The sequence below is a fragment of the Leucoraja erinacea genome, chromosome 8 (assembly GCF_028641065.1).
Source record: "Leucoraja erinacea ecotype New England chromosome 8, Leri_hhj_1, whole genome shotgun sequence".
NCBI classification, from domain to species: Eukaryota; Metazoa; Chordata; class Chondrichthyes; order Rajiformes; family Rajidae; genus Leucoraja; species Leucoraja erinaceus.
This window is the reverse complement of record NC_073384.1, coordinates 54,006,943-54,029,413: the sequence shown is the minus strand read 5'-3', so window position 1 is coordinate 54,029,413 and position 22,471 is coordinate 54,006,943. Positions and strand designations below refer to the sequence as shown.

Sequence of the window (22,471 nt, the reverse complement as noted above, 5' to 3'; positions counted from 1 at the left end):
TCAAGACACAACATAATTTACATAAACATCCATCACATCACTGTGATGGAAGGCCAAAAAAAATTATCTCTCCACTGCACTCTCCCCCGCTCCCCCGATGTCAGAGTCAAAGTCAAGGCCCCCGGCTGGCGATGGCGATTGTCCCGCGGCCATTAAAGCCACGCTGGGTGATGCAAGGTCGCACACCGGGTCTTGGTGTTAGAGCCCCCGGCGTGCGCTCGCAGAGTCCCGCGGCCATTCCAAGCCGAGCGGGGCGGTGATGTCAGGCCCCGCTCCAGGAGCTCTTCAACCCCGCAACTCGGGCGGGAGAAGTCGCCGTTGCGAGAGCCCTGAAAAGCGGTCTCCCTCCAGGGACCCGCGGGCTCCCGGTGCCACCGTCCGCCAGACCCGCAGTTGCAGCCTCCGAATCTCCGGAGGTCGGGCCGCAGCAGCAGCAGCGCTCAACCACCGCTCCACCCGCTCTGGACTCGGCCAGCTCCGCGACGGTGAGGTGAGACATCGGCACCAGAGTCCCCGGTCTTCTCCTGTTGGAAGCCGCTCCTCGTTGCAGCCCCAACGACAACGGAGACCCGACAAGAAAAGGTCGGGTCTCCCGTGCAGGGAGAGATTTAAAAGTTACCCCCTCCCTCCCACCCCATCCCCACCCCCCCCACACACACATCCCAACAAAAAATAACAAAAACTACATAGAAACATAGACAAAAAATAATAAAAACGCGGACGGGCTGCAGAGGCCGCTGCTGACGAGAGTCGCGCCGCCTACCTTACTTATAGACATATTAATATTTCAACCAAGTTGGAGAAATAATAGCATTTAACTCAATTTCTTTATCGAGTGAATTTCTGATACTAAAATCATTAAGTATAAAATGATTTTGCGTCTGACGAGGCCAATGGGTTTCGAAAAAAATGGTCCCATTAAAGTGAATGCAGCACTGCAGAAGACAGTCGGGGTTAATCATAATATTTTCTCTGCGAAAATAAATGGCAAAAGAAAGTTAATAATTAGATCAACTAAGACTCCCCCTTGGTGTCATTAACCCAAGTGCCCTCACACAATCACAAGGGTCCGTTCAAGCTGATGGTGAGAACTTTTAGCTTTGTACCCACATTACAGCAGAGTCAATGCAGAATATTAAATACCCAGTAATAGCAACATTGTACATAGTAATGTGTGGATGCCATATAACCATTACAGTTCATTTAACTGGAAATAAAATGGATGACAGCATATAAGGGCAGGGGCATTTTTGTAGGTAGAGTGGGAGAGCTGACCTCATCAGATTCGATGGGGTCGGTTTATTCAAATGACTGTAATAGACCCTGTGTGCGTTCTCCAGGCACAAGGTGTGTGTGCAGGGACTCTGTTATGCAGCCATTGTTAAAGGGATTTTTTTTTCCTACTTTTGTGTTCTAGTGTGGAGAGGATCATGATTATGCACTGTGGAAATGAAGAACTATCGCATTCAGTATATCATTCCTGTTGATATAAATGCAACAAAGGTAAGTCCCCATTTTGAGTGCAAATCCCATGCAAAGTCCATCATAGGTGGCCTTCAGCAAAATGATTGCTGTCTCTCGTGGGGTAGGAGTGCCTTACCATTTAATTCCACAGCATAAGAACGCGAGCCATTTTTAGTATTTCAAAGGAAATAAATTTGTAAAGCAACATGAAAGCACGAGCCACAATCTTACTATATGAAAACAATTAAGAGTTAATGCCAAAATAAAACGTTTCCATTGTATCACATCTCAAACTACTTGGTGTTGTGCATTTCCCATTTACAAGTTAAAGTGCAATGATTCATCCACCCAGTCTATAACCCAATGGCACTTCACATGATATTTTAAGATTGTTCTAAATGCAGGGAGTTTCAAAGGAGATGAGGAACCCTTTGAGTTGCGATGTTGCACACAGAGCTTGAATTCATCAGAGGCATCTGTTTGTGGCCTGGAGGTGCTGGCGGGTCAGTTTAAGCGAGCAATGCCAAGTTTCATACTGATTGCTGAGCAGGTATTAGATCACCTGGAAGAGATACACAGCAGTTAGGACAAGGCAGGAAGTGTCAAGAGTGCTGACCCATCAGGCACACAGCTTCATGAAGATTGCAAATGATGTATCTATTGGAGAAACAACGAACTGCATGCGCTGGTTTACACAAAAGGACACAAAGTGCATGAGTAGGTGATATTTCGGGTCAGGACCCTTCTTCTGAAGAAGGTTCCCGACCTGAAATGTCACCTATCTATGTTCTCCAGAAATGCTGTCTGACCCGCTGAGTTACTCCAGCACTTTGCGTCCTTTTGTGTAAACCAGCGCCTGCAGTTCGTTGTTTCTCCAATCTTCATGAAGCAGTGTGCCTCTATTGGAAATTGACTTGGGCACCAAAGTGCTAACACTTTCATAGCCCAAGACATAAAATGGAATTCCATCATTCCATGTACCATAATGACAACAAATTGGTTCAGCACATAAAACTCTAGCCAGTGAACAGATTTGGCTATATTATATCGGGTAAACCTGCAGAGTCTCTTGCCCAGAGCAGGGGAATCAAGAATCAGAGGGCATCGGTTTAAGGTGAGGGGACGTGGGGGGGGATGATTTTATACAAAGGGTGGTGGGTGTATGGAACAAGCTGCCCACTGAGGTAGAGGAGGCAGGTACTATCGTAATGTTTATGAAGCAGTTCGACAGGTACATGGAGAGGACAGGTTTAGGGATATGTGCCAAATGCAGGCAGGTGGGACTAGTGTAGATGGGACCTATTGTAAGGGCCTGTTTCCACTCTATGACTCCATGATTCTATAACGTGTGCCTCGGTTGCCTGGTAATGGCGCAAAGCTCCGTTGCTTCCCCTCCCCCCCCTCCCCCCCGTCTGCCAGGTTACCCAATGGCTTGGTGTCACGTGTGTGCTTCAGGTCTCAAGACCAGGAAGAGCGAGCAGCATAGGGGCGGCATGAGTACCAGGCCCAACCCAGACGCACCATGTGCAGGGCCGGGGCTAGGCGGATCCCCTGCCTGTGAATTCCCACTGGTTTATCCCCCCGATGCCAGGTTTCTTTCCACCCAGCATTGGATTAAACATTGATATTTAGCCATCACACCCAGTCATAGCGAACAATCAGCAGTAATTGACATCATCCCCCCTCCGCGGTCCATTATTGCGAGGGCTTACAGTATGTCCTTCTTATGAGCGTTTGTCGGCACTGGGACTGTACTCACTGGAGTTTAGAAGAATGGGGTGGCACCTCATTGAAACGTAAAGAATAGTGGAAGGCTTGGATAGAGTGGATGTGGAGAGGATGTTTCCACTAGTGGGAGAGTCTAGGAGTAGATGTCGTAGCCTCAGAATTAAAGGACGTTCTTTTAGGAAGGATATGAGGTGGAATTTCTTTAGTCAGAGGGTAGTGAATCTGTGGAATTATTTGTGGAGGCAAAGTCAGTGAATATATTAATGCAGAGATAGATAGATTCTTGTTTTGTATGGGTGGCAGAGGTTATGGGAAGAAGGCAGGAGAATGGGGTTAAGAGGGAGGGAGATCAGCCATGATTGAATGGCAGAGTAGACTTGATTGGCCAAATGGCCTAATTCTACTCCTATCTCTAATGATCTTATAGTAGGGTGACACACGACCTTACATTAAGGGAGTGACTGGAGGAGGCTGCTTCAGAAATGGAGCAGGTTAATTCATTATTCTCATCCAACATAGCTTAATATCGGACTCTCTCATTCTCTTCAAAATCACTCCTCCCTGAAGTTGATCAATGAGTTGGGTGCAGCCCCACTTCCTCTCTTCTGCCAATCGTGACATCTTCTAAACATACAGGTTCACTGCAAAAAAATGAGCAAAAAGAAAATTGATGGAAGAACTCAATGGGTCAGGCAGCATCTGTGGAGGAAAGCGGATAGACGTTTCAGTTTGGGAAACACTTTCTTTTGCGGACTCACTGAAAATAATGGTCAGGGAGATTGACCACTGGAACAGAATTACTGATGCGAATTGAAAGCCGTAGAAAAGGGTAGTGTTGAATCTTGTGTGAGTCTGGTTGAAAGGACTCTAATTCAAACATCCATCTCCAACTGGATCATTTGTGATGATTTACGGATGTTACATCTTAAAATATTTTAATGCAATTCTATAATTCAAGTTCTTTTCACTGTTCAGTTGAGATAGCCCAGTCTCAGTTTGGTTTAGTTTAATTTATTGTCACGTGTGCCGAGGTATAGTGAAAAGGTTTTTGTTGCCTGCTATCCAGTCAGGAGAAAGACTATACACCGTGTACAGAAAGGGGATAAAGGGACTAACGTATAGTGCAATATAAAGTCCAGTAAAATCCTATTAAAAATAGTCAGAGGATCTCCACTGAGGTAGATGGTAGCTCAGGACTGCTGTCTAGTTGTTGGTAGGATGGTTCAGTTGCCTGATAACAGCTGGGGAGAAACTGTCCCTGAATCTGGAGGTGTGCATTTACACATTTCTGCACCTCTTGTCTGAGAGGAGAGGTGAGAAGTGTAAGTAACCGGGTTGAGATTCTTCCTCGATTATGCTGGTGGCCTTGCTGAGGCATCACGAAGTGTAGATGGAGTCAAAGGAAGGGAGGTTGGTTTGTGTGATGGTCCAAAATTCTCTGCAATCACTTGCGGTCTTGAATGTAGTTGTTCCCAAACCATGATGTGAAACCTTGATAAAATGCTTTCCACAGCTAATCAGTAGAAGTTGGTGAGGGCAACTTAACATCTAAATGGAACCAAGGGTGCTGTGTATAGCATACCCTATCCTCTGACCTCATTTGTTTTGCTGGCTGCCGAATGGGCCTGTCCCACTTAGGCAACTGTTTAGGCGACTACAGGAGACTATGCGGTCGCCACATGCTCGCCACATGTTCGCAGATGGTTGTCGGGGAGTCACCTTCATGGTCGTGAGTAGTTCCCGCATTCTCGGAACTAGTCGCGGCTTCATTCTGGTCACTGCTAATTTTTCAACATGTTAGCGGACAAGTACAGAATGAAGCTACCATGAGAGAGTAACACAGAGAATTCTCGTGCCGTAGGGCCAGTTCATTGGCTTTAGTGGTAGGGGATCAGAGGGTATGGAGAGAAGGCAGGTACGGGATACTGAGTTGGATCGCCAGGAGGTCTTAGGCTCTCGTAGTTTCTAGCCGGGCGCCGAATGACTGGTGAAACCTATTGGCTCAGCCGGGGAGAAAAAAAAAGTAGTTCCCGCATAGTCGCACAGTAGTTTTTTCAGAACCAAATGAATAATGGAGAGTAATGTCCGCCGAGCTCGCACAGCTGTTCTCGTAGGTTTGGCGGTGCTTCTTAAAACTTATTGGCTCATTGGGGGAAAAAAACGTAAACAGTAGTTTTCATCTCCACGAATAATGTTCCTTCTCCCCGACCCCAGCTCTGCTCTGGCTTCTCCCACTCCCTTCTCCCCACCCCGTCTCCCTTCTCCCCCCCCCCCCCCCCCCCCCCCCCCTTTTTAAAGGACTTAATTGACCCTTCCTGTACACTGTGCTTTTTAGCTTCTTAATTACAGCACCAACCGATGGCATCTCGGGGCGAGTACTCAAGTCCTGTGCTACGCAGCTAGCTCCAGTGCTCACTACATTATTCAACCTCTCCCTGGACAGGTCCGCGGTCCCTGCCTGCTTCAAAAAATCCATCATTGTACCGGTACCAAAAAATGCCTCCCCAGCCTGTCAGCCTGTCTGAATGACTACCGTCCGGTGGCCCTTACCTCGGTAGTCATGAAATGCTTTGAGAGGCTGGTGAAGAAACACATCTGCGCCTTCCTCCCTCGGAACATGGACCCGTTGCAGTTCGCATACCGTCCGAACAGATCCACGGACGATGCGGTCTCCCAGGTCTTGCACACTGCTCTCTCCCATCTGGACAGCCAGAAGGGGGGGCTACGTGAGGATGCTGTTCATAGACTACAGTTCAGCCTTCAACACGATAGTCCCCACCAGACTGGCCGGGAAGCTAATGGAATTGGGGCTCAACACCTCCCTGTGTGCCTGGGTCCTGGACTTTCTCACCGCCAGGCCCCAGGTAGTCAAGATGGGAGGGAATATATCGAAGTCCCTCACCCTGAGCACAGGATCGCCCCAGGGTTGCGTCCTCAGCCCCCTATTGTACTCCCTGTACACACATGACTGTGTGGCTAGGTTCAGCTCCAACTCATTAATTAAGTTTGCTGATGATACTGTGGTGGTGGGCCTGATCTCAGACAACGACGAGAAGGCCTACTGGGAGGAGGTGGCTGATCTAGCACTCTGGTGCCAGGATAACAGCCTCCTCTTGAACATCAAAAAAATGAAGGAGCCGATCATGGACTTTAGGAGGGCACATCATCCGAGGACGTACACTCCATTGAGGATAAATGGGGATCCTGTGGATAGGGTGAACTGTTTTAAATATCTGGGAGTCCACATCTCCGAGGATATGACATGGGCATCACACGCCTCAGCACTCGTGAGTAAGGCAAGGCAGCGCCTTTACCCCCTCAGGCAATTGAGGAAATTCAGAGTGTCTCGTGAGGATCCTCCAGTGCTTCTACGCAGCGGCGGTGGAAAGCATCTTGTCCGGGAACATTACCATCTGGTTTGGGAATTGCTCTGCCAAGGACAAGAAGGCTCTGCAGAGAGTAGTGCGTTCGGCCGAACGCACTATGGGAACTTCACTTGCCCCCCTGCAGGAACTATACATCAGGAGGTGCAACTAATCAGAGCCAACAATATCATGAGAGACCCCTTCCACCCCTGCAACGGACTGTTCCAGCTGCTACGGTCAGGCAAACGCCTCCGTTGCCATGCGGTGAGAACGGTGAGGTTGAGAAGGAGTTTCTTCCCAGAGGCCATTCGGACTGTAAACGCCTATCTCACCAGGGACTAACTCTACTGAACGTTTTTCCTTCCATTATTTATTATGTAAAAGAATATGTGTGTTATGATTGTGTTTATAGTTTGTTTGGTTGTTTGGTTGTTTGTCTTTTGCACAAAAGTCCGCGAACATTGCCACTTTCATTTCACTGCACATCTCGTATGTGTATGTGACAAATAAACTTGACTTGACTTGACTTGACATTCCTGTACATCGTGGTGTGTGTCTGTATCACATTGGCTTTGCACCGTGTGAATTTCACTCAGACAGCGCTCCCCCCGCTTGCCCTGTCCCCGCCTGCATAACTGGCTGGTGAAGGAAACTATGTGTGTGTGTGTTCCATTCTGACAGTCGCTGTTCCAGTCGCCATTTTTTCAGCGACCTGCTAGAACTTGACAGTCACCAGTATTTGCCTGAAAAATCGCCTAAGTGGGACAGGCCCATTACGCTCTTTAGATTGCTCTGATCTCCCTAATTTCTCTAGATCTTTGCTCACAGTTCCCCAAACTCTCCAGTTTCCCCCCAATCCCATTAATTCCATACGCTGCCCCCTTTGAATGTGTTCACTGTCTGTGGCCTGACGCCAAGGACCCGTCTACCTGACAGTCAGGCGGCCTGCCACAGCAGATACATTTCATAAACGGACGTCAGATCCTTCTATGATATTCAACAGCATCTGAAGGAAACTGCTCTCAATAGTATCTGAACTATAAGATTACATCCTCTCTACACCTCCCTTCAACCCTGTTAATTCAGGGCCATTATCTTGGGAGTAATCTGGCCTTGATATCATTTCTGCAAACTCACATTTTCTACAGTTGGTTAAAGCTGATGATAGTATTTTACAACAATAAAGTATCAGTAAAACTAACTGTTAATGGGTAATGGTGTTTAAGCAAGCCAACTATTTTTAGGATGAAGTTATGTTCAATCATGCAAAGTTGAAGTGGGATTTCAGGCTTCCAAGCCTTTTTATCATAACGTACATCCTGCTATTCGTAAAATAGTTTTGTTTTATGAAACCACAACCCTGACTGTTTATGGTGGGCATATCGACTTGAATGAAATTAGACTATTAGCACTGTGAATGCATCATTTATACAGAGTTGCACAGTGGTAGAGTTACTGCCTTACTACTCCAGAGACCCGGGTTCGATCCTGACTATGGGTGCTGTCTGTACGGAGTTTGCACGTTCTCACTGTGACCGTGTGGGTTTCCCCCGAGTGCTCTGTTTTCCACCCACATTCCAAAGACATGCAGATTTGTAAGTTAATTGGCTTCTACAAATTATCTCTAGTGTGTAGGATAAGAACTATGGTATTGGTGATAGCAAAACCAAACACCTATTGCATTAAACTTCATTAACTATTCCTAGCCCATTTGCCCAGCTGATCACGATCCTACTGTAATTTATGATGGCCATCTTCGCTATGATACTACCCACTTTTGTGTCATCTGCAAACTTGGTCATCATGTCTGATTTAGCTTGCATTAATCACCAACTGCCCATTTACACGAATCCTATATTAATCCCAATTTTTATTTGCACTAATGTCTCATAAACTCCTTCCAGATTCCACTGCCATTATAACAATTTTGTTATTTTCTATTTCCTCTCTGTCTCATTTGCTTTTTAAAACACATCTACCTCTTCAGTGTACTAAGAAAATTTGGGATGTCTCCAGTGATTTGTACTGATTTCCACAGATGCACCCTGGCAAGCATCCTATTAGGATGCATTACAGCTTGTTCTGGCAACTGCTCTGCCCCAAGACCACAAGAAATTGCAGAGATGCCAATGCAGCCCATCACAAAAACCAGCCTCCACCCCATCAACTCTATCCATACTTTACACTGGAGCAGAAGTAACATAAACTTAAAACATATTTCACCAGATTTAGGAACAGCTTCTTCCCCTCTGTTATCAGCCTATTGAATGGAATTATCATATGCAATCTCCCAATCTACCTTGTTGTAGACCTTACACTTTTTTTTATCTGCACTTTCTCTGGAGCTAGATGTAGCCCAGTCCATCACACAAAACCAGACTTCCCTTCATTGACTCTATCTACATTTCATGCTCGGAAAAGCAGCCAACATAATCAAAGACTTTCCACCCCAATCGTATCTTCTTCTTCCCACACCCAGTTGACAGAAGCTTGAAAGGACATGCCACCAGAATCAGGAACAGCTTCTTCCCCTCTGTTATCAGGCTTCTGAATAGCCTTTCCATAAGCTAGGGTAATGTCAGATTTACCTCTATCCCATTGTGGATATTGGACTTTGTCTATGGGACTGATTCATTATAATGTGCTACAATGTTGAGAATTACATTCGGCACTCTGTACCTTCCCCATTACTCTATCTATAGTGTTTAAGTTTGACGATTATATTTATGTATGTTATATCTGATCTGTTTAGACAGCATGCAAAACAAAGTGTTTCACAAAGTGTACCTCCGTACACAGGGCGATAATAAAACCTCAACCTTTCAACACCACAGTATATCCTGCACTCTGTTTACTTTCTCTTTGCACAACCTGTTGTACTTGTGCATGGTTTGATTGAACTCATGTGTGGTATGATTTGACATGGTTGCCCAAACAAGGGATGTTCACCATATCTCAGTATACGTGATAATAATAAACCTATACCAATATCAATACCAATAAAATTATTCCAACATTTATTTTATTTTAATTCAGGCCAAGGCTGGCATTTTATCACCATTTTAATTCCTTAATTAATTTGTTCACTGAAACATGAAGTTAATACTCCACGAGATCTAGCTCAGGTTGCAGTTATACTGTCACTTTTGCAATGATGCAAAGCATTGCAGGAACAGGCATGTGACCTTTTAGATATTGATTCTAGTGGTGTATGACCCCCAAGGATTATTCCCCTTTGCCTTAGTGTGGGCTAATGCCTTCTTGACTATAATTTCAAAGTAGCTTAAAGAGGTGTAATGCAGTAATATACCTCAGATCCTGCAGTAGCTGTCTAAGTTCAGTGTAATGGCAGCCTAGAATTATATCTATCTTGAGTTTAAGAAGCCATTACACTTCAGTTATCATTGCTGGAAAGGAAATCAGAATCATTAGAAAAGGTCAAATGTATCATTCTATATTTAAAGCCATTTAGTTTGTATTGCTACCACTTACAATGCAATGGATGGATTAAATGACAATTTGTGGTAAATTAACTTGCAAAGTTTCGGAAATCTATGCAATACGTTTTGTTCTGACATAAATTACAAAATAAGCTGGATCTGTATTCTTTGCAGTTTAGAAGAACGAAACGTGATTTTATTTAAACATTAAGGTTTTAGTTTTAATTTTAGTTTTAGAGAGACAGAGTGGTTACGCCCCTTGGCACACTGAGTCCGGGCCGACAAGCGATCACCCGTATACTAGTTCTATCCTACATGATGCAGAAGCCAATTAACCTACAAACCCGAAGGCAGACACAAAATGCTGGAGTAACTCAACGGGTGAGGCAGCATCTCTGGAGAGAAGGAATGGGCGATGTTTCGGGTCGAGACCCTTCTTCAGACTGATGTTGGGGAGGGGGCGGGACAAAGATAGAATAGAAGGCGGAGACAGTAAGACTAGTGGGAGAACTGGGAAGGGGAAGGGGATGGAGAGAGAAAGCAAAGGTTATCTGAAGTCGCAGAGTCGGAGGAAATGAGGAATCACAGAGGGGGAGCAGTGCGTAGAGTCGGAGGGAAGGAGGAATCATAGAGTCGGAGGGAAGGAGGAACAACCTACAAACCCACATGTCTTTGGAATATGGGAAGAAACTGGAGCACACGGAGAAACTCATGTGGTCACAGGGAGGACGTACAAACTCCGCACGGACAGCGCCTGTAGTCAGGATCGAACACGCGTCTTTGGCTCTCTAAGGTAGCATCTCTACTGCTGAACCACCGTGCACTCCTGGTCTTAGGGTCACGTGACAGGATCGATGTCAAGATGTTTGAGGGAGAGTCCTGAGAGAGGGTGGATAAAGGGGCAATCATTTAAAACTGAGGTGTAGGAACTTCTTACAGAGGGTGTTGAATCTCTGAAATGTTCTAGCCCAGAGGGTTGAAGAGCCTAGATCACTGGAAGTATTCAAGGTGGAGGTAGATGCTTTTTGATGATTTTGGAAATTGAGTGCCATGGTGAACTGTGACAGAAAGAAGTTGAAGTCTGAGGTAGACCATGACAGTATTAAATGTGGGCAGGCTTGAGAGGCCGTGACCAACTTCTACTGCATATTCTTGTGTACTATTTGGGCAGCAGCTTAGAGAGTGATTGCAAAAGGATACTGAGACAGCCCGTCTGAAATGCTGGTTATTGAAACTCTGAAACTTTGACCTAGTGCCAGAATCTGTTAACAGGTTGCTGGGTGTGATCAATCCCCATTGAGATATCTAGTGGAGATGGATCAAAAGACAAAAAGCTGTGTGATTCCTTTGAGATAGCAGATAATGAAACTTCCAGATATGCACAAACTGCTGGAATTCCAGGCATGTATCTTGTCTAAAGAATGGTAAAAAAAAAAGCAGAGGGAAGAGTTCATACTTTATCTGGAGTTGGGTATGGAGCGGCACGGTGGTGCAGTGGTAGGGGTTGCTGCCAAACAGCGCCAGAGACCCTGCTTTGATGCTGACTATGGGTGCTCTCTATACAGAGTTTGTACGTTCTCCCCGTGAACCGCGCGGGTTTTCCCCGGGTGCTCCAGTTTCTTCTCACACTCCAAAGACATACAGGCTTGTAGGATAATAGGTTTTGGTAAAAGATTGTAAATTGTTCCTAGTGTGTGTAGGATAGTGCTGGTGTATGGGGAGACCTGGCCGGTGTAGACTCGGTGAGCCGAAGGGCCTGTTTCCATGCTGTACCTCCAAACTAAGATAAACTAAACTAAAATAAACCAGACCAGATGATAGTAAAGGGGTTATTGTACTTCTTTGGCCACAATATGTAATATTTGAATCATAACTTAAAACACTCAAATTATTCCTGAGGGATTACATTCAGTGCACTGGTGGGACATTTAAGCCCACACAGAAATGTAGCAGCTGACTGTTGTTGGTTCTCTACGTGCAACAAGGAACAGGAAAATACTTGGCCACTTTCCTAACAAAATTAGCTGGTAATTAACATTTTGGAGAGTTGAAGGGCTCGCTCATCAGAGGTTGGATTATTTGTGGAATCTGGGAATCTTGCCCTTGTCGACTCCTGCATGAAACAGTGAACCAGACGGAAGTGAATACAGATGTGCAAAGCTTAAGAACAATCCAAAGCCAGGCTCCAAATGAAATATGGTTAACAATAGCATGTACAACGGCCAACAAAAAATAAAGTCGTGAAAGCAGATCTAAAGGGCTTAGATAATTATTTAATTGAGATTTTCTATCCAGAATCTGGGTGTGCTGGTGAATGAGGAAATGAAGGGTCATCAATCTATTTTCAAATCACTTCACCATGTGTATCAATGATCATTCCCTTCTCACAGCACCATTCACACAAGGGGTGTAACACAGTCCTTTTTACCTCTTCTCAACCAGGAAGCCCCATGTTCCTTACAAATGAAGCAGCAATGAATTCCAACTTCCAAAGTAATGACTTGTAGATGCATTGTTTAAGAAGGAACTGCAGATGCTGGAAAATCGAAGGTCGACAAAAATGCTGGAGAAACTCAGCGGGTGAGGCAGCATCTATGGAGCTGTAGATGTATTGATCGTTTAGTGCATGTTGGGTGACATTTGCAGAATACCTCCGTTCAGTTCTCAAAGCTCTGAGCTTCGAGTTGCAGCTTCATTGATGTTCTCATCCACTGATCTCCCTTTCTGTGGTCACATGTTGTTCCAATAAAGCTCAACATAGGCTGAATTTGGCATACATCAACTGGGACTTGAAAATTGTGCCAAACTGACAACTGTATAGTGCCTCAGTGTACTACTGCTATACTTGTAGCGTATCTGAGATGCTCATCTAAGATTATCTTAGTGCTTATGTATAGTGATACTTGTACTAAACTGTTTACAAAAATGAATTGCACTGTACTTCGGTAAATGTGACATATAAAGTACCTGTAGTCAGTACCTTGTATCTCGCAGTCCAAGCATTTATTTTATTTCTCTTTCCTCCACTGGCAATTTCAAATTTAATTCATTTTCACTTATTTACACCTCCCCAAATAAACATTTTGTTACTCACTAACCTTTACATCCAACAAATACTAACGCTATTTTGGTCCTCTCTTTGTTCCTACATCTAGCAAATCAAAGACATTCTCTTTTGTTCTCTCTGCCTCATCTCCCTTTCCTTGGAATTTAAAACATTTTCTTTTCACAGTTCAGTTGGAAGGTCATTGACCTGAATTGTGAACTTGTGTTTCTTTCACTGGAGATGCAGATTGAACTGTTGAGCATTTCCAACATCTTCTATTCTTATTTTGAGATTCCCAGCATCTGCCGTTTATCTTTGCTTTGGAAAAGATATGGTTAAGTGGATTGTACCGGCATTCACAGATTGAATTTTAACTGCAGAAAATAATGAATTTTAATCCTCAACTTTGCTGACCTGGTGAGCTCATTGGACTATTCTGCTGCAAGTCACGCTCTCCATGGGCATCTAAGAGTGGTATGTGACACACAATCACCTCATTTTACTTCACCTCCAGATGGATTGTGTGGTATCTTGCCCTCTCTGCTATTCAACCCCACTAAAGTCAGACGGTAAGAGCTTCTTACTAAAAGGATTACGACTGGGTTAGATTTTGACTCAGTTATTAATACTGTGATATCCTTTGTTTCTCCATTCCTTAGTTGCCTTGTGTTCAGATTGGGATACCTTACTAATGCACTGCTACTGAATATAGCACCAGCGTTTTAGTTTAGTGTAGAGGTACAGCACAGAAACAGGCCCTTTGGCCCATTGAGTCTGCGCTGACCAGAGATCCCCCTACACACTAGGGACAATTTACAATTTTTACCAAAGCCAATTAACCCACAAACCTGTACATCTTTGAAATGTGGTAGGAAACCGGAGCACTCATGGAAAACCCATGTGGTCATGGGGACAAAGTACAATTTCCGTGCACACAGCACCCATAGTCAGGATCAAACCCGGGTTTCTGGCGCTGTAAGGCAGCAACTCTACTGCTGTGTGACTGTACCACAAGCACAGGTTGAAAAGCTCACAGTCATAGAGTGATACAGTGTGGAAACAGGCACTTCAGCCCAACATGCCCACACCGGCCAACATGTCCCAGCTACACTGATCCCACCTGCCCTCATTTTGTTGAAAACCCCCCAGGCCCTATCCATGCACCTGGCTAACTGTTTCTTAAATGTTGGGATAGTTCTTGTCTCAACTACCTCCTCTGGCAGCCTGTTCCATACATCTCCAAACCTTTGTGTGGAAAAACTTACCCCTCTGATTCTTATTAAATTGTTTCCCCTCACTTTAAACCTATGTCTTCAGGTTCTCGATACACTTGCTCTGGGCAAGAGACTCTGAACGTCTACCTGATCTATTCCTCTCATGATCTTATACACCTCTATAAGATTACCCCTCATCCTCCTGCACTCCAAGGAATAGAGTCCCAGCCTACTCAACCTTTCTCTATAGCTCACATCCTCTAGTCCTGGTAACATCCTCGTAAATCTTCTCTGTACTCTTTCCAGATTGACAAAATATTTCCTATAACACGGTGCCCAGAACTGAACACAATCTCTGATATTCTAAATGTGGCCTCACCAACGTCTTATACAACTGCAACATGACCTCCCAACTTCTATACTCAATACTCTGGCTCATAAAGGTCAATGTGCTAAAACACTTTTCGACCACCCCATCTCCCTGTGACTCTACCTTCAAGGAACTATGCACCTGCACTCCTAGATCCCTCTGTTCTACAACACTACCCAGAGCCCTGCCATTCACTGTGTAGGTCCTACCCATGTTCGACTTCCCAAAATGCAACACCTCACATTTTTCTGCGTTAAATTCCATCAACCATTCCTCAGCCCACCTGGCCAATCGATCAAGATCCTGCTGCTAATTTTCACAACCATCTTCACTATCTGAAAAACCACCCACTTTTGTATCATCTGCAAATTTGCTAATCTTGCAGTGTATGTCCTATATTGATATGGATGCCAAGCAGTAACGGGCCCAGCACTGAACCCTGAGGCACACCACTAGTCACAGGTCTCCAGTCTGAGAAGCAACCTTCAACAATCACCCTCTGCTTACTTCCAAGTTATTCATAATTGTCCAAATACTGGAACACATCAAAATTATACAAACACATAATGGATCAATTTAAGATTGCATCATCATATTGATGCTGAGCCTCGCTGGAAAGAAATATCTGGTTAAACACCTTCCATTTTAGGACCAACAAACAAGCCATTGCTGTCTTAACCTGCTTAAACTGTAATTCATGAAAAAGGTCCTGGGTCTATACTATCATAGCAATGATGTCAATTCCAATTTATGCACTTTACACTTCGTAGATTAACCAACAAATGGGTCATAACTGGGCAAGATAGAGGGTTGGCCTACCAATTGTTAAAGCCGGCAAAAATGTATTTCTACAAATCCTTAGAATTTCGCACAATACAACATGATGTGACATTGTAAAGTTCTGTATTATTGTCACTCTGACATAGATAATAATTGTGAAACCTTGCAGCTCTCATTAGCTGATAATATCTTTTCCCATTTTGGAACTCTCCTTTGACCTTGTTAAAATGTGGAATTTCCATACCTTAGTTCACGTTTAAATAACGGTGATCTCTCGCTGACAGACTTAAATGTACTTTACATAATGCAGGAAATGTGCCTGCACTGTTGATACCTAGGAACAATCATCGCAAGCTACCTGTGCTTCTGGCAATTGCCAAGATCAAAACTTGGGCACCTTACAACAATTACATCTCTATGTATATTTATGCCACCAAATGAAATAAAAGGAAGCATCAGTGTGATCCATAAATAATCTCTGATCACCTAATTCATCAGTTGCAGTCTTACACAGCTTTCTGCTATGTTCAAGCATGCATGTGTGATTACAAAGGCATTCCAATTCAACTGTTTATATTTCTTTCAAGGAAATAAGTTAAAACAAATGGTGTTTTGTATTAATAGATTGCTATGTGCTGGAAAAAGCTCATTTTTTATTTTTTCCCCCTAGATAGTTCATAATGAACAATCCCATACCATGTTAATCTTACAGAGCTCCAAATCACAATCATATGTTAATCAGAAATACTGTAGCGAGGTAATTTAAAATATATTCAATTTCTTATGTTCAGATGTCCGGGGGAGAGGAATAGTTTTATCTCGTGAATATGTTAAAAGTTACTTTACACTATAGCTCCCTGAAAATTATATTGAATTATAGTTCATTTATTGTGTATAAAATAGGCACTAATGATGACTAAATTCTGACAAGTAAATCATTTGAATTTCATTGTTTTTGTATTTAGAACTTAATTTGATCACACATCCTACACATGCATTCTGGGAGAAAACGTTATTATACCTCAATCCAGAAAATACCTCTGAAAAAAATAACCACCACTGCTTGTGAAATAGTTTCCACCACATCCAGGTATCATCCAGGTTTCTGTTAGGAAGGAACTGCAGATGCTAGTTTACACTGAAGATAGACACAAAATGCTGGAGTAACTCAGTGGGACAGGCAGCATCTCTGGATAGATGTTTCTGGTTGGGTGATGTTTCGGGTCGAGACCCTTTTTCAGCCAGAGATGCTGCCTATACCGCTGAGTTACTCCAACATTTTGTGTCTATCCAGGATTCTGCTGTTTCAGTTAATGACTTAGTAGCGACATATCTTTAAGTGAACCAATGGAACTATTGTTTTAATTTACTCATAACAATTCTAGCTTCCAGTATTTTGTATGCAGTATTATATTATCTTTTCTTTGCACTGCTAAAATGAAAAATGTATTCGTTAAAATGTGATATTGAATTAAAGGGTTAAGTGTTATACTAGACACCTGCCAAAGCTCATTCACAGAACTTAAATCAGGTAATCTTAAGGGTGAATGGCAACAATAAACAAATAGGACCATTGGGAGCTAATAGGTTAAGATGCACAGTGTCATCATGGTCAAGAATTGACAAGGGGGATCATATTTCTATTTGAATGAAGAGTTGTAATAAGAGCATGAGAAAACTGGGAAGGACAAGATATCTATTGACCCAGACAAAAAACTAGTGGTTCTGATGAAGTAAAAGTAAACAAGAAAAGTGATTAAAAAATGGTGTGATATTTTGAAAATATGTTCAAATTGTTGGCATGAAGATACAACTGAATTTCAGGCACCCAATATATATTAGAGGCAGTAAATGTACTTTGTGGTATCCAGTTAGGGTATTTACTGGATTTATAAATAAGAGACTTGATATATTGTTGTTAACTCTTTATTTATTTATTTTAGCAAAGCTGACTGAAATTTTAAAAGATAGCTCCACAGACATTTTGTCTGTATTTGCTATATTTTATAAAAGCCTTGGGATCATACCACAGAGTTAAATATCTATATTAGCCAACCATCTGTCTGAAGGTCTCTTATTTTTGTGGAGATTTTCTCAGAGGAAAATGTTAAGAAGTCATATAACAACACAGTTTTAAGACTCAGGGGGATTGTGTTTATTATATTGGAAAAGAGATCCTGTTTGATCCAAGATAATATTTAGACAAGTACAACAATCAAAATGATTGAAGAAAAATCTTTGTGAGATTGAGACTTCACTGTGCCATTTTTGAACACTGCTAATGCACCAAATATCCATGCTCTTTCAGCATTGTTATCCCATTTATTTTCAGTTTCATTCACACGGGGCACTCAGAAATTTGACACAAATGCATTAAGCACTGAGCTAAAAATAGAGTGGAATTTTAACCTACAGAAATCTGCGGAAAGCTGTAATGGGGCAACTAATGTGAAGAATGGGATAGATTTTGCTCATCTTTCTCTCTGTGTAACATCGTTTGGGTGCGAATTAGAAATGTTTCTAATAATTAGTGAATTATTATTCAACATGTCAAAAAACCATTGTGAAGTAGTTGACTGCGAAAACGGACTTCAGGAGTCTCGCTGTCAACTGCGAATGACATGAAGAGGTTAAAAACAATTATAATGCATAAAGTAGTTCATAGCCAACCAGAAATATTGTAAGAATGATATTGATCCAACAAATGCTAATAGATGACAGCTGTCTAATCAAATAATAAAACTGACACCATCACAAATAACTATTCTTTTGAGGAGACATCACAGGGGAGCAATCCTGATACAGACATGTTTAAATGTCCTAGCCTATTACCTTCACGGCATTTTCTTCACTGGCCGCTGATTAAAAACTACAAATTCAAATTATTTCACAGATACATGTAGAAAACATTAAAACTATTTGAAAAGCTTACAAAACTAGAAACAAAAATATACTTAGAAGCAAGTTTTAAGAAAAAAAATGCTTTTGTTTGTTAATTAATTAACGCTGCAATGTTGTTTGTCTGGCGTATAAAAGCTATTTGCAATCATGAGCGGGCAGCAGATCTTCAAGTTAAAATGCTGCGTGCGAGCAAATACTCTGTTAATGGAAGTGAGAATAACTGAGCTTGTTCTTGCCAGTGGCTGCATTCACCAGTCCAATACTTACAGATGCATTTTAATGTCAGTAAGTAGTGTATTAGCATTCACTGGAATGTGCGATTGAATATTACAAGTTGGCGTCGTCGTTTACTAACGTTACTATTGAACACTGTATTTACCAAGAGTCTGTGAGTGTTGGGATTGGATGTTGTCATTCAACAGGACGCACTAGTGAGTGTTGTAATTGGGTATTGACGTTTACTAGCTGACATCAACTCCAGCCACATAAAATTCTTAGATCTGCAGCATGCTAATTTGATTGCTGATTTCAAAATATTTAAAATTTCCTGCAGTTATTAACTAAAGATAATTTGGGAGAGGTAGTGAAACATTACCATAGCACCATCGGTTTAGAAGAGATATTTTAGCAATTGGTTGTGCAGTGCCAAGTGACTACAGCACTTTTAATTCTCAAATAAATTCACACCTTTTCTTCTGAAAATGTTCTGGCCAGCTCTTAGTAAATGCAGCATAATACTAATAAATTTCATTTTTCTGGAAAGTATGGGGCAATAAACAGCTACTGTGCTGATTAAATGCAAAGGCCACAGGCCAAGATGGTTAATCAAAACACAGAGGCCTTTATTGCCACATATACTCAAGACAAAAAGAAATTATCGTTTCATTTAACAAAATTCCAGGTCATTGGTGTCATCCTATCTTTCACCTTGCGTTGCTGCCTGCTTAGTTTTATGCATGTGAAGCTAATGAATACAATACAATATCTGTATGCACGCTTTAGAGCCACTGCAAGTAAAGGAGATGCAAGCTAACCCTAACGACACCATTAAATAAAAAGCTTTTCTCGTGTAAAATCCTGGAACCCGGGGAAAAAAAAGTCCGTAAATCTTATAACAGAGCTGCAGAGAAAGTGCCATGAATCTCTCTAACTATACAGACGGATTTTCACTTAATTTACTTTGGAAATTCATGGGACTATAACGCAGCCGTGACTTATCACTGCTTTGCAAAATTGTTGGTTCTCTTTCTACTTGCATAGGTGGGTTGGTTCTCTCAGGAATTCAAGGATCTACAAGGTTCAGGAACATTTTGACACTTCAGGAACAAGGTAATATATTTTTTTTTTCGTCAATGCTGTATTTAAACACTTGAGTTTATCTTCATGCCACTCAGTTTGTGGAGAGAAATTTCCCAACATTTTTGCATTTAAGTATATTTTGATCTTTCCTAATTTTTCTTTGACTGTCTGTATTTGGTCCTTAATACTCAGGTTGCCAGCAATTCCAAGTTTTACTTAACATAATGTGTTGTTAAAAACGAACATGAATTATTACTGCAACCAAATCATTATTGTATCTTGCTTTTGCAAAATGCTCCAGACCTAGTTGGGCCATAATATATGTGAAATAGAATCTAAGGCAAAATGAACAAAGCTTTATTGCTTACAGTCTTTCACTTTAATTCCCATCTTATTTTGCTTTTCTTTAAGCTCCTGTTTTTTGATGTTATGACACTATCTTTATTTATTATACCTTATCTAATTTATTTTACTGGAAACCATCTTTCTCTTTAAGTAGCTTTGTTTTTTAAAAAGGAAATACCGGTTTTATTCCTTCTAGCTCCCAGCATCCATTTTGATAGTGGGAGGAACTTGTAAACAAAAATATTCGGTTGAAACCTGACCCCAAAGTTTGTACAAGAATATAAAAGAAAGAGCAGATCATGTCATGTACCTGGCAAAAAAAAAAGATCCCACTGACAAGACATGTCATCAGCAACCATGGAGCCTATTGCACTCCTAAGATGCATTAAGGGTTAACATTATGCTAAAACCATTAGTCACTGCACTACTAAAAACTACACGGTATTAACTTGCACCGACAAAATGTGAAATATCTGAACATATCACAACACATTACATAATTTTAGAGGAAATACCACAATTAGAATGACAGCCAATTTGCACCCATATTATGACACTCAGAGTGCCATCAACTCTTGCTCGTTGTGTTGTCAATTCCTAATTGCCGTTTAGTACTTCAGTCATGTTCCCCAACAAAGCAACCTCAGGAAAGCAGTGTTGTTAATCGTAACAGAAATCTTGTTAAGTCTCATATATATTAACATCTTATTATATATTAAATAATAACTTCAGACAATTGTGCCTTAAGGATATAACATGATCTTGCCATTCTGTAGGTTTTTTTTAACTTTGGCTGTTTAGGACACTGTGGAGTCAGTATGCCTCTGCAAGACACTTCAAGGTAATCGACAATGTACGTGCAGCAAAAGAGGGGAACACACAATCACAGCTCACATGCAGAATTCCACCACATGTAGGTGGAGTCAGTGAAAGAGTTAAGTCCAAGTTTTGCTCACAATACCTGTTTACGCTTTGCTGAAAAAACAGTAAAGTGGAACCATTGTTGACCAGATTGATCATAGGAACAAATCTGCTCCTTGTAACCTTGTTTAATGATATGTTGCTGGGCTCAGCACCTTGCTGTAGCTGTGATTCTTCACTGGCCTGGCCCGCATGATAGATCACAGTGGGAGGCTGATGGTGCAATCACTCACCGGCAGCCACTGACACCTGCACTGGTCTGACACCCGTCCCCCTGGACGGATCAACCAGGCAGCTCAGCCTACTGGGAGATGAAGGAGAGCAGTGACAAAATGATTCTGCAAACCTGCTAAATAAAAGTTCTTCCCACAAAAAAAACTTTTCTTTTTCCCTTCTGTTAAGGACTTTGTACCTGAAGATAGTTCTGCTTGGTAGTCTTGTTGATTTAGGTCACAGATTGTGCAGGGTCTATGAATATATAGGTATCGTGATTAATGTAATATATGCTTCATTGCGATTAGTGTCACTGTAACTGTAATATTCCCTTTGTGCATTCATTTCTAAAGCTGTTCACAAACAATATTTTGGTAGATTTTTTCGGGTTATTACGGATAATCAGCATATTTAAGTCTTTAAAAGGTATAAGCAGAAGCCTTCCAACAATTTAAAGAAAATTTGGTAAACTGTTGTAATATTAAGTTAGAATAAGGATCTCTATAATGTTTATCGAAAGGAATGTCTGATTAATGCTGTTTAATATTAATTTCTGTGTTCTCTTAAAGCTGTTTACTGGTGTTAATGTCATTGCCAATTTGTCCAAGAATGAGTTGATGTTTAACAACTCTCACCACTACTGCAACCTTGATCCTAACGGCACTTTATAGATATATTGTCAAACAAAATTTGACTAAACTACATCGGCAACATTGTGGGTGGGGGAGTTTTGTGGTTAGGTTGTTGGACTATTCGCTAGAGTCCCACTATGGGAGCTGGGGAATTTAAATTCAAGTAATTAAGAATATCTAAAATTAAAAAAAAAGGTCAGTCCCAGTGCATGCAACCCTGAAACTACCAAATTGTTCTTAAAAACCTACCCGGCTCGTAATCGGCTCTCCTTAGCTGGTTTACCTATATGTGCCTCCAGCAGAACCAAATTATTCTTATCTGCGTCCCTAGTTAAGGGGACAATTGGGGATGGATAAAAATGTCAGCATTGCCAGAAATGTGGGCCTTCGTCTAGCCATCTGCTTATCAACCCCCCCCCCCTCCCTCCCCCTCCCCCCCCCTCCCCCCCCCCCCCCCTCCCCCTCCCCCCCCCCCTCCCAGAGTCATAGGTGGAAGCAAAAGGGCAAGGAAAAAGTGGAGAAAATGAGGGATAATATATATTTGGCCAAACATACAGTATATTTGGGCAAGGCCATGGCAAATTGGTTATCATGTGGAACCGTGTGAGGTTATCCATTTTGATAGGAAACTTATAAAGGCTGATTTTATTGTATGAAATATTGAAAGACTGAAAGGTTCTTTCAGCAGTTAGAAAGTTAAATAGCATCTAAGTTTTTCCTGCAAGAGCTCTTGAGTAGCAGCGAAATACACTC

At 42.1% G+C, this 22,471-nt stretch overlaps 1 long non-coding RNA gene across 1 annotated transcript; it reads right to left on the bottom strand.

Annotated features, from left to right (window-relative positions):
• Nucleotides 1-773: 773 nt before the first annotated feature.
• LOC129699715 (uncharacterized) lies at nt 774-21,374 on the bottom strand. The gene is made up of 3 exons (XR_008723917.1): nt 20,914-21,374; nt 3,641-3,833; nt 774-2,026 (listed from the first exon to the last, which is right to left on the bottom strand). It is a non-coding gene; the product is annotated as an uncharacterized LOC129699715 (long non-coding RNA).
• Between the last annotated feature and the right edge of the window lie 1,097 nt (nt 21,375-22,471).